Below are 12,221 nucleotides of genomic sequence, written 5' to 3'. Positions count from 1 at the left end.
TTTAACCTTTTAAATATGAAGGAAAGAAGAAATATGCCATCACATATTTCAATAAAGTTAAATTCTATTTCAGGTTTTATCTCATTATTTATAATTTGATCAGATTCACCAGATGAAATTACTCTTATAAATAATACATGGCTATTTCATCTGAATTTTGATGTAGATTTATACAATGTGGAATTTTACTGCTATAGATTACTATGCATTCTTGGGTTTTATGACAACAGATATAGCCAGTAGTAATATAATGCAATGGGAATTGATATGATGTCACAAACCCCAAAAAGTGTTTGCAGATGCAATTAAAATGTATAAAATAACGTGTGCTTTCATCTTACTTGATTTCTGTTTCTGAGAATAGCATTATTTGGGATAATCAAAGAAATGTTTGTTATAAAAAATCAATACCCTTAAAGCATCATCATTATTTTTAAAATGTGCAATTGTTTCTACAGGTTATTGATTTTACCTGCCTCAGTATATAATGATAATTTGTTTGGTTTTAAGTCTTTTCTAAAAGGGTTTGTAACTCGGCCATTATTTACACGGATAGCCTAGTTGTATGCTTAGTGCCCTCTCTTTTCCTGGTCTGTGACTGGGCCCCTGCTGATCCTGACAAATGACTTTTCTATTCCTCCAAGTTAACCCTTCTTCACATAAAGGAAGAAAGGATTTATGAAATATCTATTGTATACTACATGTTTTTATGTATGTGACTTCATTGAATCCTCAAATATCATATATGCTAGGTCATTGGAGACCACATCACTTAAAGAAGAAAGAGACAGAGAGGAGAAGTTGCACACCCCTTGGAAGAAATTTCCTCAAATGGTGGTTTAGAAGTAGTCCTGCTGCCCTGGGCTCAATATTATGTGCTTGAATGGAGACCTAGGCATCGTACTCCTTTCCATTTGCTGATTTTTCTTGCCCTTTTGACATGTTTACTCAGACCCTATATAGGTGTCCACTCCATTTGCTGTTTGTCTTTCCTATTCTGTTATAGGCTTGGAACTCTGTCTTGAATCCAGATCTTAATACAATGTCTAGGGCTTTTAGCCATCTCCAATAGAGGCAGGACCTTGCCTGTCATATCCTCAACTGCTTGCTGGGGTTGTGTCTTCAAAGGACTGGTAGCTTGGAACAATATTTGCTACTCATATCAGATTTGGAGTTTCTCTTCTACATAAAACCTTCTCTCCTAGGGCAAATTGACTTATAGATTTCATTGTAAATCACTGTCTTGAGCATCCTAAAGCCCCATCAACTACTACAACCTAGATCCCACTTAACACCCCTGTGTCTGGTGCTACACCCTGAATACAACACATTATGCAGGGGACACAGCTTACTTTATATTTTCCTCTTGAAACAAAAATATGTCATATGCAATAAGGAGGAAATTTATGAGAAAATATGGTGGTTCTATTTTTAAATAAAGTATATATTATACACATATGTTTTGGGATTGTGCCAGAATTATTTCTGCCATAATCTTTCTGAACTCATTGCTGTTAAGATATAACTTTATTAATTTCAGTAGTATTCTTTAGAATAATATTAATCCAGTATATTTAAAATAGATTATTAATTATTAATATTTATTACCTTATGGAGATTATTATTTATTACCTTTGTAAGAAGATAAGAACATAGTTTGAAAATTACCATTTGTCATAATAGATACTTAATTATCTTTTTCTAAGGAATTTCTTTATCTTGGTTTAGCTTTGAATTCAATTCAGTAGCTACCAAAGCATTAGATGGGCATTTATGAATAAAATACATTTTTATATAATTTTTGATGCTAGATAGTACAATCCTTCCCAAAGCATAAACAAGCCTCCCTATTCATTCTATTGCATTAAAAAGTGTTTATATATTTTGACATTAGTTCCTCCTACCTTAGGTAATTACTGTCTGTAATATATGAGCAGCTATGTCCTCATTGAATAATGGCTGTTCTATTTCTTTCAAGAGTTTAAAAGACTTGGAGCTCATATGACTGATTATGAAGTTTCATTCACTTATGGCAAACATTTTTTCTTCTTCCCTTATGACATATGGTGTGTATTCTAGAGAAATATTTTTAACATTAAAGCATTATCAGGAAAAAAAAGAGATTAGAGTGTTTTGACATTTCTGTTATTTAAACTCTTAACAGAAGAAAAATCAACCTTGTTAAAAGAAAGAATCTATATTTATTCAAACTCTTTTGAAAAAACATTAAAGATTGGTTCAAAACATTTGTAATTACATTTTATTTTGGAAAGTTTTTCACAATTCAATAGTCAGGGTTTCTTTTAAGGCATCTCAGTGGAGAAGATAGTTATCCTTGAGAATCACATATAAACTTTACAGAATTAGCAAATGTGTAGTTGTGGCTGTGTCCAGAGACTGCTGGAACATTGAGGTGAATATTAATAAATTCAGCCAGATGTTCATTAATGTAAATTTTCAAATACAGGAGCCATTAGCTACATATAGCTACTGAGCACTTGAAATTTGTCTGAATTGAGATCTGCTGTAAGCATAAAGTCACCACAGATGTCAAGGATTTATTAAGAAAAAAATAAAAAATATCAAATTCATAATTTTAAATTGATTTTATTGATTTGTGGCTTGTGTTGTATTTCTGCCTTTGTATACAAAACATTTGAGTAAAGTACAAAAATGTACTTCACTTTTCGTATTAGTGTTCTGTTATCCCTTTAACATTTCCCAAGTCACTGCTTCTTACTAAACTGCATAGGAGGTAGAGCAGCTCCTTTAATGGAGTGAGCTGTCTTGATATTGAGGTAGTGTGCATTATCCTAAATTTTCTAGCTACATAGCAACCTATAATGTGAGTCCCTGCAATGTGCTGTGTGAACTAAATTATCTCACTACTCTTCGCCATCCTCTATGATGTGGTTATTATAACCCCAGTTTTAATATGATGAAACTGAATCTCAGATGGTTCAAAAACATGTTTAATATGATTATTAGATTATTATAAAGCTTACTAAAGGGACTGAGTCAGGATTCAAAGTGAAGTTTGTCACTCTTTATAATTTCACTGCACAACTACTTTTCTTCCTATATTAAACTTTCCAGGAAATTCATTAAGATATGGACTTCTTTCAAGGAGTTATGTTAAATTGGTATTTGGGAATGGTGATGGTCATTAGGATGATTGTCAGTAAAAGTTACACAAGACTTCTCCAACCTTAGGTGCTCTACGTTTAGTAGGCAATTAAATATGTTCCACAAGGAATAGTAAATCATGGCATTCACTGAAACAGGCAGTTTATCTAAATGTTTCCATGCACCCTTATTATTATAATGGTTAAATAATAACAGCGGCCATCTTAAAAATAGAATTACCCTTTTATGAATTAAAATTATGTATTTGAATTACAGAGAAAGCATTTGAAACACGTATTTTTAAAAAGCAATAATAATTCGTTATAAAATTGTTTGTAACCTGACCCACATTTGGTACTACTGCTATTTGATGAGTTGAAGAATGAAGGACATCAATTTATGTTGTAAATTTTAGTTAAGAACCAATAGTTTCTTGTTTAAAAAACCACCATGAAAATTTTTAATAATTTATATGATATCTGAGAACATTTAGAACACCATGTTGAAACTTCCCTTGACTAGGTTCTGCTGATTAGTTTCACTGGTCAGTATTGGCTATGGACATTTTCCCTACAGCTCCCAGGCCAACATAGTGACTGGCAGTAGCAGTAGAGTCTTTCCATGACTCTTGGCCCTTCTGTGCAGATCTGCCTTGGCCACTAAGGCCCTTATTCCTACAGATATCTGCAGGTTAGAGAAAGGCGAGAAAGCGTGCGCGAGCACTGCGTTTACAGTGGTAATTATTATGGTAATGAGATTGTGTCTTACAGATGCACTTGTGATTTTTTGACTTGCCCTCTGGCTAAGTGGAGTCTAAACCTTTTCTCATATGCTGCCTCGGCCATTAGGTGCTCAAGTACAGAGACTCCTTTCATGATGAGAAGCTGTGTAATTTCAAACAAAATTGTACCTAAAGGATGCTATAATTCATACTTACAAAGAAAGGTACTTACTAGTAAAGAACTTTTCATTTTCTAGGCATTTTAATTTTCTAATATCCTCTATTTTTAATCCATTGATAATATCACCTATTAACCTCTACAGTAAATACAAAAACAAATAAAAACATACAGTATTAGGCCGGGCGCGGTGGCTCACGCCTGTAATCCCAGCACTTTGGGAGGCCGAGGCGGGTGGATCACGAGGTCAAGAGATCGAGACCATCCTGGTCAACATGGTGAAACCCCGTCTCTACTAAAAATACAAAAAATTAGCTGGGCATGGTGGCACATGCCTGTAATCCCAGCTACTCAGGAGGCTGAGGCAGGAGAATTGCCTGAACCCAGGAGGCGGAGGTTGCGGTGAACCGAGATCGCGCCATTGCACTCCAGCCTGGGTAACAAGAGCGAAACTCTGTCTCAAAAAAAAAAAAAAAACATACAGTATTTATTATTTGGTAATATAAGGAAAAATTGCTCTACAGTCATGAAATTGTTTTAAAGTCAATTACTTTGGTTATCATTTGCCATGCCAACATGTACTTCAGATTACATGAATTTAGAAGGGAAAAACAAATATCTGTTTATAGGATAGAGATTAGTTTTGTTTTGTCTTGTTTATAACCATCCTCCACCCCTTCCCACCCCCACTAATTTCACAGTGGGAAACCATGTGCAAATCATAGATCCTGGCAGCCAGAGGAGAGGCAGATGGGCATAAATCTTGAGATTTAAGTATCTTAATCAGACTCTACAAGCAAAAAGAGAGACAAATTTTTTTTACAAACTTCTTTTAAAATATTCTAGCTTGGGCCAGGCACAGTGGCTCATGCATATAATCCCAGCACTTTGGGAGGCTGAGGCGGGCGGATCACGAGGTCAAGAGATTGAGACCATCCTGGTCAACATGGTGAAGCCCTGTCTCTACTAAAAATACAAAAATAGCTGGGCATGGTGGCACGTGCCTGTGGTCCCAGCTACACGGGAGGCTGAGGCGGAAGAATTACTTGAACCCAGGAGGCAGAGGTTGCAGTGAGCCAAGGTTGGGCCACTGCACTCCAGCCTGGTGACAGAGCAAGACTCCATCTCAAAAAAAAAAAAAAAAAAAAAATTCTAGCTTGTAATTGTGAGTGGCACATTGAACTTTATGTAGCATGCTTCTTCTACAAGAATCTCTATTAATTGATAACTGTGTCTTTTACAGGACATTATCTAATTATGTCTTAGATTTTTAAAATATATTTTAAAATTGTGAGTATATACAAGTTATATTAATATATACTAGATGTTTGGTCCATCTTAAAATATATATATTTTTTTAATCAATAAAAAATCAATAATGTCTATAAAACAAAAATCACTTATGGAGAAATCTTGTAGGCATTTTGCATGATTAACTCAGTAAATAACTAAAGGGGGATGGCTTATCACTGTCTCAGATGAAGAAGCTAAGGCTCTAAAAGGGTAAATAATTTGCTTATTATCACTTAATTAGTAAATAGTAGAGTTAAGCTTAAAACTTGACTCTGCCTAACTGAAAACCTAATCTTCTCACATGCTATCTGATTTAAAGTATCAAACTATAATGTGGAAATTGCAAAAAAATTCTGAAATTTTGGTATTTATGAGATCAGTAGTCTGGAATTTTTTGCACAATACATAAAAAGCTTTTTGATATTGTTGAGGATTTGGCCTGTTTTGGTACTGCTTTGATATCAAGGTTTATATTATTAAAAAAAAACTTGATGCTGCAGATTCTTATCAATAGCATTGCTATGGAAAGAAGTCATATTACAAAATAAAGCTTTAGGAAATAGTCCAATTTAAATAATAGGAACATGGATGAAGGTAGGATGGTGTTGAATAATCCTGCTGTTGCTGTTATGACATTTCACCTATAAGGAAAACCACAGTAATTTTCCCAGTTTAGTGGTAAACTGAGAAGTAGAAGTCTCTGAGAAACCTTCACATATGCAGCATTTTGAATGGCATTTGTAACAGAGCATTGGAGTGAAATTCAATTAAAGCAAATCAGGAGCCCTTCTGAATGAAGTTCTGAACTAGTTTTTCCTTTACACCCTGAAAGATTCATCTCATTGTAATTCGCTATTGATTTGGGTATGAATTACAAGTTAATGACCTTTGTTCAAAGTTGGAGAATTACCTTGTTTAATGAAATGGAATGTAAACAGCCAATGTTTTTGCTATTAAAAGGAAATCTACATGGGGTTTTTATAAAAGAAATACCAGTAAGGATTAATGTAGGAATGAACCAGCTTCTCTAGAGCCTTTCCTGAATATTTTATACAAAATAAGTACTGCCTTTTAAAAAGTTATGCTGACTGTAGTCAACAGGCTCAAATTTTGATAGTACCACAAATTTTTCAGTTTGTACACACATACAGTGCAGTGTGTATATACATGTGTGAATTCCAGTGTGTAGTATGTACTATACTCATACATTATTTGTTTATTTTTAGGAAACTGTATAATATAAATATAGAAGGAAAACTATTTTCCTTTGGCAGAAAGTAGAAAACTGAAGCAGAGAGTTAAAAGTTGACCAAGGATCCTTTGGTCACTCTGGTAGAATCCATAAAACAGAGAAATCTGTTCATTAGTGCTGCTTCCAGAAACCCACGTGCTTGATAGAAACGAAGGAGGTTATCTTGACCGAAGTATAAAAGTAATCATTAGATACAAAGACCTTCATACTAAGGTAGCCACCAGAGTGAAAGTTCAATGTGATTTGCTGTCATATAATTCTATAGTAGTTAAATTAATGTGATCTACCATGATTTTCATTGCATGAGATTCATTTTTAATATTGCTATCTTACTAAAATGAAGCAGCTACTTTAAGAATGGAAACTAAGTGAGAAAAATTCGTACAACCAGAGTTTGTTTTAATCTCTGCTTTATTTTTATACAATAATTCTTTATTGAAATTGTGCTTTTTATAAAGCTGTGACTTTTCTTCCATCTATGTTCTATAAGGCCTGTCACAGACAGGCAATGACATTTATAAGTTAATACTTTAAATAGGCTGGTGTTTGAAATAACATTTTCACTTTGAAAAGTTAATAATATGGTGAAATAAATTCTGTTGCTTTTACTTATAACCTAAAGTGTTCTCAGAAATCTGCTTCTCTGTGTTTCCTTAATCTGGTCAACAAACATATGGAAAAAAAGCTCATTATCACTGGTCATTGAAGAAATGCAAATAAAAACCACAATAAGATACCATCTCATGCCAGTTAGAATGGCGATCATTAAAAAGTCAGGAAACTATTGTTATGCAGGAGAGGATATGTAGAAATAGACATGCTTTTACACTGTTGGTGGGAGTGTAAATTAGTTCAACCATGTGGAAGACAGTGTGGCGAGTCCTCAAGGATCTAGAACCAGAAATACCATTTCACCGAGCAATCCCATGACTGGGTATATACCTAAAGGATTATAAATCATTTCACTGTAAAGACACATGCACACGTATGTTTATTGCAGCACTATTCACAATAGCAAAGACTTGGAACCAATTCAAATGCCCATCAATGGTAGACTGGATAATCTGGTTCCTTAGAGAAGTGTTTTTAAAAATGAAATCACTTCTTCATTTATTATTTTAATCACCTTTAAAGCAAAATAATGCCACTTAAAGAAGAGGACTGTTCCTGGAGATAATTAGCCATTTGATTGACCTGCCATAATAATTCTGTGCATTCTTCAGAATTATTTGTCATTATGCTTCTCATAAGGTAATGGAAAAACACACCACTGTGCATGGAAAGTATAAATATAAAATGTACATATCTCTTTACCTGCTAAGACAAAATAATCAAGAATACTCTTAGTTCATAATTTCTTTCAGTGAAGATGCGTTTACATCCTGGAGGATCATATTAATATTTTCAGAGCAAAAGAACTGTGTAATGTTTTACAACAGTTCTACTCAATTAGAATCCCTATTTTATGCTCTAAAATGTTGCTATGTCAGTTTCATGGTTTTCTAAAGACTTTAGAGTTCTTAGTTTATCTACAAATAGCATTGACTATCTACATATACAAAAGATGCACTGAATACGGTAAAACTATAAGTTAATAGGTGTTTGGGAGATCACTTTTTTTTCTGACAAGTTTGTTTTTCTTTTGTCTATTTATTTGATCATTTTTTTTTATCTTTGTTGTCTACCTAGAAGATCTCCCACTAGCTGAAAATTCGAAATTTATTTCTCAGTGTGCCCTCTCACTTCCTTGATGTTATAACTATTACTGAAGCTTCACCCTAAGACATTCGCTTTTGCCTCACCAAGCACAAATGTGAATGTGGTTTTGTACCTTCAGAATCACCCACCAGCCATGCTGGTTCCCTCCATATTTGTTACTTTAACTCTGTGGCTCTCAGGACACTGGAGCCAGTGTTTCTGTGAGGTGGGTATCTGTGTAGAATGTGGAAGGCTACTCACAGATCCCTCAGATAAGAAGGATGTTGGTGGGAGGCTGTTAGTGTAGGGATAAGAAAAGCAGAGATGTCCCACCTAAGTGCTGCAAGGGAAGTAAAGGACATCATGACCGACTTGTATTATTTAGATAGTGTATATATGTCAGAAGGATGAAACTGCTCACAGAACCATAGAAATCTGAAAAAACAGATGCTTTTTCTAGATAACATAAAGCCAACAGAAAAAGAAAAAATATAAAGATGTGGTTTGAATATATGAAAATAATACCAAGTGTTATCATTTATATGGATTATCACTAAAAGAATTGAAAATAATTATAACTAGCATATACTACAGCTTTTTAGCATTCATTAAAGTTTTAGGCATTCTGTAAAAATTACCACATCTAAGCTCCACAACAACTTTATGTATTACATACAGAAAATATAATTTGTCCCAAAAGTGACAGAGCTGAGACTAGAAAACTAGCAATAGGATTTCAAAATATGTGCTCTGGGGATAGTAGATGATAAAGAAACAATGAGAAGCCAAAGAAAATATCAGCTTTGGAGATGCTTGTCAAGAAGTAAAATACGACGATAAAAAAGAAAAGGGTGCTTAGGTGGCTACTTTTAGAGTTCAGAGAACTCTTCTCTGAAGTTTAAATGGAACACTATATAATGAGAAGCCAGCAAAGGAAACAGACCCTAATCCAAAGGCTGCACAGCAGAAAGAAGGTTGGTATGATCGAGAGAAAAGGAATAGCCAGAGTGAAAATGGTACCAGATGACCTTAGAGAGGGGAGCAAGGTATAGATCATGTAGTAGGGCTAAGGTAGGGTGTTTGGGTTTCATTCTAAGTGCAATGACACACTATTAGAAGTGAGTGATATGATCTAGTTTAAGGGATATGATCTAGCTAGTGAGTGATATGATCTAGATGTGGTACTATCAAAAGGTCATTTTTGGCTGCTCTGTGGAGCATGTATCATAGAGAGGCAAAACTAAAAGCAGTAATAGTTAGAAGGCTATGTCAGTGGTTTGGGGGAGAGAGGGCAGAGCTTTGACTAGAATGTGAATAGTGAAGATGGAGACAAGTGAACCCATCTAGGATATAGTTTCTTTTTTCCAGCCTTCATATTTTTATTGAGGTGAAATTGATATAACATAAAATTAACCATTTTAAAGTATACACTTTAGTAACATTTAGGGCTTTCATAATATTATACAACCACCCTCTCTATCTGGTTCTGAAATATTTTCATCACTCCGAAAGAAAATCCCCTACCCATTATGCAGTTCCTTCCCATTCTCCCCTTCCCCAGGCCCTGGAAAACACCAGTCTGTGTTCTGTCTTTATTTATTTACCTATTCTGGATGCTTCAATAAATAGAATAATACACTATGTAGTATTTTTTAGCCAGTCTTTCACTTAACATAATTCTTTCAAGATTTGTCTATTATGGAGCATTTATCATTTATTCACAAGTAATATTCCATTATATGGAAAAAACACATTTTATTTACCCATTCATCACTTGATAGATATTTGGGTTGTTTCTACTTTGGGGCTATTAGCAATAATACTGCTATGAACATTCACCTACTTTTTCTATGGATATATGTTTTTATTTCTCTTGGGTGTATAGCTAGAAGTCAAATTGTTAAATAATATGGTAAATCTGTAACATTTTGAAAAACTCCTGGGCAATATAGTAACATCCAACATTTTGAAAAACTACCAAACTGTTTACCAAACTAGCTATAGCATTTTGTAATCCTACCAGCAATGAATGATTGTTCTAATTGTTCTGTATCCTCTTAAACATTTATTTTTGTCTGTCACTTTTATTGTAACCATCCTAGTTGATGTGAACTGCTATCTCATTTTGGGTTTGATTTGCATTTTCCTAATGACTATATTGAGCATATTTTTATGTGCTTACTGGCCATTTTTATATCTTTCCTGGAGAAATGTCTATTCAAAATATTTACCCATTTTTAAATTGGGTTATTTGTCTTTTTATGGTTGAGTTGTAAGAGTTCTTTATGTATTCTGTGTGCAAGTCACATTTTTTCCTAGTTCGTGGCCTGCATTTTCACTTTCTTTTGGTGTCCTTTGAAACACATACATTTTTAATTTTGATGAAGTTCGATTTATCTATGTTTTCTTTGGTTGGACTTCAGGTATCGCATTTAAGAAATGGTTGTCTAATTCAAGTTGACAAAGATTTGTTCCTATAATTTTTCTATGAGTTTTATAGTTTTAGCTCTTATATTTAGATTGTGGATTCATTTTGAATGATTATATATGGTATAGGATAGTATCCAACTTCATTATTTTGCATGTGATTATTCAGTTGTCCCAACACCATTTGTTATAAAGATTATTCTTTTCCCCATTGCATAGTGTTGGCAGCCTTGTCAGAAATCAATCGACCATGGATGTATATATATATATGGGTTGCATTTTGGATTCTCAATTCTGTTTTGTCGATCTACATAACTTTCTTTATGCCAGGGTTCCCTTGCATTTCCATATGAATTTTAGGATTAGCTTGTCAATTTCTGCTAATAAAGCAGCTGGGATTTGTGTAGGGATTGTATTGAATATGGATGTCAATCTGAAGAATATTTCCATCTTAACAGTGTCAAATCTTTCACTACATGAATATAAGATATATTTCTGTTTGTGTCTTCTTTAATTTTTCAACTATGTTTTGTAATTTTCAGTGCATGGGCCTTGGCTTATGTTAAATTTATTCTTAAATATTTAGTTCTTTTTGGTGCTATCATAAATGAAATATTTTTCTTAATTGCATTTTTAGATTGTTCATTGCTAGTTTATAAGAAATAAAACTGATTATTTAAAAATAGTTAAGGTATGACTGATATACAAAAAGTTGTACATATTTAATATATACAACCTAATGAATTTGGAAATAAGTATACACTGTGAAACCATCACCACAATCTATGTCTGATCCTGCTTATCAGCTCTAAAAGTTTGCTCCCAATTTCTTTATTATTATTTGTGTGATAAGAATAAGTAACATAAGACTTACTTTCTGGCTGGCACGATGGTTCACGCCTGTAATCCCAATGCTTTGGGAGACCAAGATGGGCGGATCACCTGAGGTCAGGAGTTTGAGACCAGCCTGGCCAACATGGTGAATGCTGTCTCTACTAAAAATACCAAAATTAGCCCAGCATGGTGGCAGGCACCTGTAATCCGAGCTACTCAGGAGGCTAAGGCAGGAGAATCCTTTGAACCCGGGAGGCAGAGGTTGCAGTGAGCTGAGATCGCGCCATTGCTCTCCAGCCTGGGGGCCAAGAGCAAGACTTCATCCCTCCTCCAAAAAAAAGATTTACTTTGTTAGCAAAATTGTAAGTGTACAACACAATAGTGTTAATTGTAGACACTATGCTGTCTAGTTGATCTCTGGGACTTACATATCTTGTATAACCAAAATGTACATCGTTTGACCCTCCTTTCTCCATCCAGGTTCCTAGCAACCATTCTATTCTCTGCTTCTGTTTTACAATTTTAGATTCATCACATAATTGGTATCATGTAGCATTTGTCCTTCTATGTCTGGCTTACTTGATTTAACAGATAAAGAAAATGTGGCACATATACACCATGGAATACCATACAGCCATAAAAAAAGATGAGTTCATGTCCTTTGCAGGCACATGGATGAAGCTGGAAACCAT

At 34.2% G+C, this 12,221-nt stretch overlaps 1 protein-coding gene and 1 long non-coding RNA gene across 5 annotated transcripts in view; both read left to right on the top strand.

The window, feature by feature from the left end:
• TMEM117 (transmembrane protein 117) overlaps positions 1 to 12,221 on the top strand; it is a 530,078-nt gene that overhangs the window by 392,224 nt on the left and 125,633 nt on the right. The gene's annotated exons all lie outside the window — the stretch shown is intronic.
• Positions 8,288 to 12,221, top strand: part of LOC108305232 — a 16,177-nt gene continuing 12,243 nt past the window's right edge. The window contains exon 1 of the long non-coding RNA XR_001825626.2: positions 8,288 to 8,299. This is a non-coding gene — a long non-coding RNA (uncharacterized LOC108305232). The remainder of the gene's footprint in view (positions 8,300 to 12,221) is intronic.

This window comes from Cebus imitator, unplaced genomic scaffold, assembly GCF_001604975.1.
Source record: "Cebus imitator isolate Cc_AM_T3 unplaced genomic scaffold, Cebus_imitator-1.0 Scaffold2, whole genome shotgun sequence".
Classification (NCBI taxonomy): domain Eukaryota; kingdom Metazoa; phylum Chordata; class Mammalia; order Primates; family Cebidae; genus Cebus; species Cebus imitator.
This window is presented reverse-complemented; position numbering and strand designations above follow the sequence as displayed.